Source organism: Myotis yumanensis, unplaced genomic scaffold (assembly GCF_028538775.1).
Source record: "Myotis yumanensis isolate MYYU_CA2020_CCGP unplaced genomic scaffold, mMyoYum1.0.hap1 SCAF_3, whole genome shotgun sequence".
In the NCBI taxonomy this organism is placed as follows: Eukaryota; Metazoa; Chordata; class Mammalia; order Chiroptera; family Vespertilionidae; genus Myotis; species Myotis yumanensis.
Genome location: NW_027223754.1, coordinates 208,941,752 through 208,948,579, shown reverse-complemented (window position 1 = coordinate 208,948,579; position 6,828 = coordinate 208,941,752). Strand labels below are relative to the sequence as shown.

The 6,828-nt window shown below is 52.3% G+C and overlaps 1 long non-coding RNA gene across 1 annotated transcript; it reads left to right on the top strand.

Annotated features, from left to right (window-relative positions):
- The first annotated feature begins 1,869 nt into the window (after positions 1-1,869).
- Positions 1,870-5,536, top strand: LOC139005785 (uncharacterized). The gene is made up of 3 exons (XR_011470704.1): positions 1,870-2,066; positions 2,651-2,717; positions 5,046-5,536. It is a non-coding gene; the product is annotated as an uncharacterized lncRNA (long non-coding RNA).
- Positions 5,537-6,828: the final 1,292 nt, after the last annotated feature.

Below are 6,828 nucleotides of genomic sequence, written 5' to 3'. Positions count from 1 at the left end.
CGAGGCCTGAGGTGAGGGAGGCACAGTGAGTGTGCCGGCTGGCCCAGAGATTGTGCTTGAGCAATGGGAGCGAGGTGTGGAGGCCCAGCTGCTCCGGCTCCCTGGGCCACAGCCCTGCCCCACAGGACGATGGTTTCTCTCTTCCTGACAGACAGACAGACAGACAGTACCCGGCTGGCACTGCTGCTTCGACCCACCTGCTGAGGTGGGTGGAGTGGGGGGCAAAGAGGGTCATTCTCCGAGTCCACCTCAGGGGAGTCATCAGGCTCTTGGAATTTGGGTCTTTCGAGTTAAAAAGTCCTTCAGGACTGAGTCAGGTGGACGCCTCCCAGCTGACCAGTCTCCAGGGACCTGGAGACACCAGGATCCTACCCAGGGACCCACTGGGCCCCCCGCCTGCACAGGAATAACAGCTGAGCCCCCCCCCGTTGTGGGTCTGCGGGCTGAGAGGCACAGTGACTTCCTCGGGGTCACAGTATTTGTGGCTCAACCCAGACGGGTGGCTTCTCACCTACCCTTCCACCCAGCTGGTCCTTACCTGTTCTGAGAAAGATAGAGATGAGTCAGTGGCCACCAGCCAATTTGAGGGGCAGCACCCACCGTTCAGCACCCTGAGCCGAGAGGTCGGCACGGGGAGGAGGTGGGAGGGCCCGGCTGAGATGCCCCAGGGAGAGCCCCGAGTCCCGGGACCAGAGGAGCCAGCCGTCCAGGCCACTCAGCAGGAGGCGGCCACCAGCCCCCACGCGGTCCCTCTGCTGCATTCCCGCCCCTTCTCCCCCAGCTCATTTCGGTCCCCTGCTTGAGAAACCCCCAGAAACAGGGCGCTCACCCCCCACAGAGGAACTGTGGGACCAAGTTTCTCTGCAGGAGGGGCTTGTGCAAGAAGAGGTCTTAAGAAAGAGAGGTATCAGGAGCTGCTCTTGCAGCAAGCGAGCTCCTTTTAAAGCCTAAATTGTGCATCTTCTCGGGGCTGTGGGAGCTTGGGGGCTATCCCCTGCAGACCACCCTGCTGCTGCCACGACTGCTGTCCACAGGTGTCTGTCCTCCAGTGGCCGGTCCACGCGGACCCACATGCCCAGCTTGCCCTCCCCGCCCTTCACCCCTTTCTTGTGGCCCAGACACGCCGCCCCCCGAAAGCCCTGTCCCCACACTCTGGCCCCAGGGAGAGGTGGTTCAAAATAGCAGGCTCCTAGGATGCCAGTTCCTGAACTGTTTTCAAGACAGGACCCCAAAGAGGAAGCAGAAGCCCCGAGAGGGGAGTGACCTGCTCACACCGCACAGCGGGTGGCTGAGCTGAGCCTGAAACTGAACCCCCCTTTTCTCAGCTTCCTGATCACATCTCAGCAGCTCACAGGAAATGGCTCCCCTAGGACTAAAGGGAGGATGTGAGGTGGCCCCAGCCAACCCACCCATTCCAGTGACCACCAAGATGACCGCCAACTTCAAAGCCCCTCATTTTAGCAGAGGGCGAGCTGCCTTACCTCTGCCTGCTCCTCCGGGTCAGGAGGGACCTTCTCCACGCAGGAGGGACCATGTCCACTTTACAGATGTGGAACCTGAGGCTGGGAGAGGCTTGGAAGTCCCAGGGTTTGCCAGTGTGGAGCCAGCCTGAACCCAGGCCTGTCGGGGGCTGCAGAGCTCCTGCTGTCTGACGCTGTGTCCTCCAGCGCCAGGGAGTTTGCTCTGCCTGCCCCCTTCACCCACAGTCCCAGGGCTGTTGGCACCTAGGCCCTGAGGGCAGGAAGAGGCACTGCTGATCACATGGCAGACCCTGGGGCTGCAGGAGGGGCATCTGCTACCCGGGCTCACCAGCCAGGCCTCTTACATTTATGTTTGCAGACAACACTGAGCTTCTGCCGTCCCCAGCCCTGGAGCCAGGAGAGGAGCCGCTTCTAAGTCACGGTCCCTTCTCCGGCCCTGAGCTGGCCCCCGGAGCTCCGCAGGAGAGTCAGGGCCCTGCTGGTTCCTGCTGTGTTCCTGCCCCCAACCCTGAGCCCATCCTCGGGGACAGACGCTGAAGCTCAGACCTGGACGGTGACCTGCCCACGATCACACAGCCATGCCAGGTAATGTGATGGCGAGTGGGGTCAGAGACCTGGGCCCCTGCCCCGGCGCAGGCAGCACCCCCCGGATCCCCACCCTGAGGTGTGGGGGAGGAAGAGGGAGTGGGGGGCTCATTCCCCTTGGCCACCCCCCTGACAGCCGGGCTCATGTTGGGTCCCCCGGTTGTGCCATCGCAGGGCAGAGCTGAGCTTGGTCTCTTCGCCCGGGGCAGGGATTGAAGCCTCGCCCTAAGAGGCCCACCCACACGCAATCTCCTCAAACTTCCTCTTGCAGGCCCAGGATGCACCCCCCAAACTTCCCCTGTTTCCCCCCTCCACACTCAGCCCCACAGTAAACTCCCGCTTCCTCTCCACTTGCATGCATGCACTCGCTCCCTCACACACTCAGGAAACAATCCTGAGACTGACCCTAGTGCCAGCCCCGAGGGGACACAGGGATGACCCTGTCTCAAGGGAGACGGACCCAGATGCCAAACCACAGCATTAGTCAAAACCAGCAGTGCATGCAGGCTCTTTTAGAGCATTTCCCATGGCCCCTGGGGTTGTCTGCAGTCATCTTTATTGCAGTGTTTCCTAACTGTGCACAGAGCCGCTGTGACCCTCCTGCCTGAGCGCGCCTCCAACATTACAAGCAGAGCAAATTACAAAACAAGGGTAAGAAATATTAGCAGAGCCCTAGCCGGTTTGGCTCAGTGGATAGAGGGTCGGTCTGCGGACTGAGGGGTCCCGGGTTCGATTCCGGTCAAGGGCATGTACATTGGTTGCGGGCACATCCCCAGTAGGGGGTGTGCAGGAGGCAGCTGATCGATGTTTCTCTCTCATTGATGTTTCTAGCTCTCTGTCCCTCTCCCTTCCTCTCTGTAAAAAAATCAATAAAATATATTTTTAAAAAAAGAAATATTAGCAGAACCAATAAAAATTGCTCCAAGGGGCTGGTTCTCCAGGGCCAGGTGGCCTGGGCCGCAGTGCGAGGGCCTTCCTCCTTCCTCCTCCGTTCACCTTCCGCCCACGTGCGAGGCCCTGGCTGGGTGGGAACCTGGAGGGCACACAGTCTCCCCCATCGGCTCTCATTAGCCACCAGTGACTGTAAGTCTCAGCAGCCCCAGGCCACACAAATCTAGACATGCTGGTGGCAGGACTTTGTATTTGATTGTGGTAAAACACACATAACATTTGTTAACGGAAAAAAAACCACTGAAACCTGTAAAGATTTTTTGTGAGTTTATTTGAGCCAAACTGTTGTCCTAAGCCGGAAAGCATAATCTGAACGAATTGAGATAGTGCTCCGGAGAATGGCGGGGTTATATTTGTATTTATGCATTTGCAATCAAAGGAGGTGGGTTACATGGAATTCATTGGTGATAGATTAAGGAGGAGGGATAAAGCAAAGCAGGGGAAACCGCTGGGATTGGATAAAAAGTAAAATGATGGACACACACTTAGGTGGGTGCAGGAACAATTAACATGATAATGAAGGAATTTGTGGCATCTGTCCTGGTGCCCAGCACATTAGGCTGTGCCTCAGGGGCCCCCCAAAAAGGGAAGTCACAAGTTACCCAGACATTTCAAGGGTATGTTATCATAGATGCAAAAAGACAGATAGGCTCAGTTACGATAAAGGTTGACCTTGTCAGTGAAGATACTGGCCTAGGACGTAACTGCCCACCATAACTGCTTTAGTTAAAGTTTAATTTCAGACCATCCTTTGTAGTGAGGTTAGGTCTCTGAGTTTGCAAGACCGCCGTGCAGGCCTCCCCTGAGCTTGTCAGGTCAGCATGTGGCCCCTTTCGTCCACACATTGTATTTTCCATTTTAACCGTTTTAAAGGGTGCAGTTCAGTGGCATTAAGGACACTTGCGTTGTTGTGCAGCCATCACCACCATCCATCTCCAGAACTTTCCCATCTTCCCACATCGAAACTGTCCCCATTAATCAACAACCCCCCTCCCTCAGCCCCGCAGCCACCGTGCCACTCTCTGTCTCTCTGCTTCGACGCCTCCAGGGACGCCTACGGGTGGATCCTGCGGTGTTTGTCCTTTGTGTTTGGCGTATGTGCTTAGTACCATGTCCTCCAGGCTCACCTGCTGCCGCACATGCGAGCCAGAATTTCCTTTCTTTTAATGAATAACATCCCATTGTATGGATGGACCACATTTTGTTTATTCATTCACCCGTGATGGGCATTTCATCCACCAGCGGGTTGCTTTCGCCTTTCCGCTGCTGTGAATAACGCTGCTATGAAATTGGTGTGTAAATATCTGCTCGAGTCCCTGGTTTCAATTTTTTGGGGTATACGCCCGGATGTGGGTCCTATGACAATTCTACATTTAATTTAGGACTTACTTTTTATCTTTTTTTAAATCACAGTTTATATTCAATTCTATTTTGTATTAGTTTCAGGTGTAGAGCACAGTGGTCAGATAATCATACACCTCACAAAGCGCTCCCCGATATTCCCAGTACCCATCAGCACCCCATTATTGACTAATCCCCATGAGTATTTTGTAACTATCAGTTTGTACTTCTTAATCCCCTCACTTTTTTCACCCAGTTCCTCAACCCACCTTCCCTCTGGCAACCATCAGTAGGACTTATTGTGAAAGCAATCGTTCGATAATCCTAAACACAATTACAGCCAATTTGTTTTTAATTCATAGACTCAAAACCCACTACAGTTTAACACCCTCACCCACTGCAGGTGAGGTCCTGAGACTCCAGTTTGAGAGCCCGCAGAGCCAGAGCTGGGTGGGGCGAGGGGAGCTGGCTCGGAAGCCGGGAACGCGGCCAGCCCAGGTGGAGGTGTTCACCCTTATTTCAAAGACTTCTATGAAGAAGAGATCTCATTAGTAGTTGTATATATTGATTAGTAATTAGTAATTAATAATGTTGCTATGTTGAAATGATAATATTTTGGCTATATTGAGTAAAAAAAATGATCGCATCAAAATTAATTGCACTTGTTTCTTTTTGCTTTTTAAAAAGTAACCATTGGCCCTAGCCGGTTTGGCTCGATGGATGGAGCGTCGGCCTGCTGACTGGAGGGTCCCGGGTTCGATTCCGGTCGAGGGCACATGCTTGGGTTGCGGGCTCGATCCCCAGTGGGGGGTGTGCAGGAGGCGGCTGATCGGTGATTCTCTCTCATCATTGATGTTTCTGGCTCTCTCTCCCTCTTCCTTCCTCTCTGAAATCAATAAAAATATATTTAAAATAAATAAAATAAATAAAATAAAAAGTAACCACTGGCCCTGACCAGTTTGGCTCAGTGGATAGAGTGTTGGCCTGCAGACTGAAGGGTCCCGGATTCGATTCCAGTCAAGGGCATGTGCCTTGGTTGCGGGCACATCCCCAGTAGGAGGTGTGCAGGAGGCAGCTGATCGATGTTTCTCTCTCATTGATGTTTCTGACTCTCTATCCCTCTCCCTTCCTTTCTGTAAAAAAATCAATAAAATATATTTTAAAAGAATAAAATAAAAAGTAACCACTGGAGCACTGGCTGGTGTGGCTCAGTTGGAGTGTCACCCCGTGCACTGAACGACTGTGGGTTTGATTCCTGTGCGGGCACACACCTCAACTATGGGTTCCATCCCTGGCCAGGAGGCAATCCATTGATGTTCCTCCCTCACATTGATGTCTCTTTCTCTCTCTCTCTCCTTCCCTCCCCGCCTAAAAAAAGCCAGTAAGCATGTCCTCGTGTAAGGATTAAAAATAATGAGAATAAAAAATAAAATCCAGTGTGATCACGGGAGAGTGGAACATGGAGCTGGTGGCTCTCATTCCCTTTGTGTGGGAAGCTCAGCCCAGGGTTTAACGCAGGTGTTCCTAAGTCTAGAGGAGTCACCTGAGACCTGGACTCTGTGGCTGGTGCTTCTATGCACTTATTTTGAATGGAGTTGAAGTTCGTATAACATACAATTAACCATTTTGAAGTGTACAATCCTAAGGGGCATTCAGGACATGCACAATGTCGGAGAACCACCACTTCTCTCTAGTTTCCTGCTTCCTCATCACCCCAGAAAAACAGCTGGTATCCATTAAGTCATCACTCCCCATCCTCCCTTCCTCTGGCCCCTGACAACCCCTAATCTGCTTTTTGTCTCAGTGGATTTGCATATTCCAGACATTTCACTTTAAAGGAATAGTACAATACGTGACCTTTTGTGTCTGGCTTCTTTCACTGAGAAGGTCCTCAAGGCTCATCCTCCTTGTAGAGCAGCGGTTCCCAACCTCCCTAAGGCCGCAACCCTTTAATACCGTTCCTCATGTGGTGACCCCAACCACAAAATTATTTTCGTTGCTACTTCATAACTGTAATGTTGCTACTGTTATGAATTGTAATGTAAATATCTGGTATGCAGGATGTATTTAGGCGACCCCTGTAAAAGGTTGAGAACCCCATCCCTTTTCATGCCGAGTAATATTCCATCGCATGGCTCTACAGCCAGGAGTTTACCCACTCATCCGACGCTGGGCATTTGGATCGCCGCTGTCTTTAGCTGTTATGAGCAACGCTGCTATAAACATGTGTATATTTCTGTGTGGACATATCTTTTCGTTTCCTGGGAGTAGAATTGCTGGGTCATAAGGTAATGGCTGGTGCTCGTCTTTTTTAACGTTCACCTTACTTACTTATCAAAGTTCAAGGTGTACACTGTCAAAGAGTCGAGTTATTCCTCGGGGTGTGTTGGGAGAGACCCTTGTACTCCACTGAAGGGAGGTCTGGGGGTGCTGGTTTGGGACCATGTCAGTATTTTTAGGAATTTGTTCT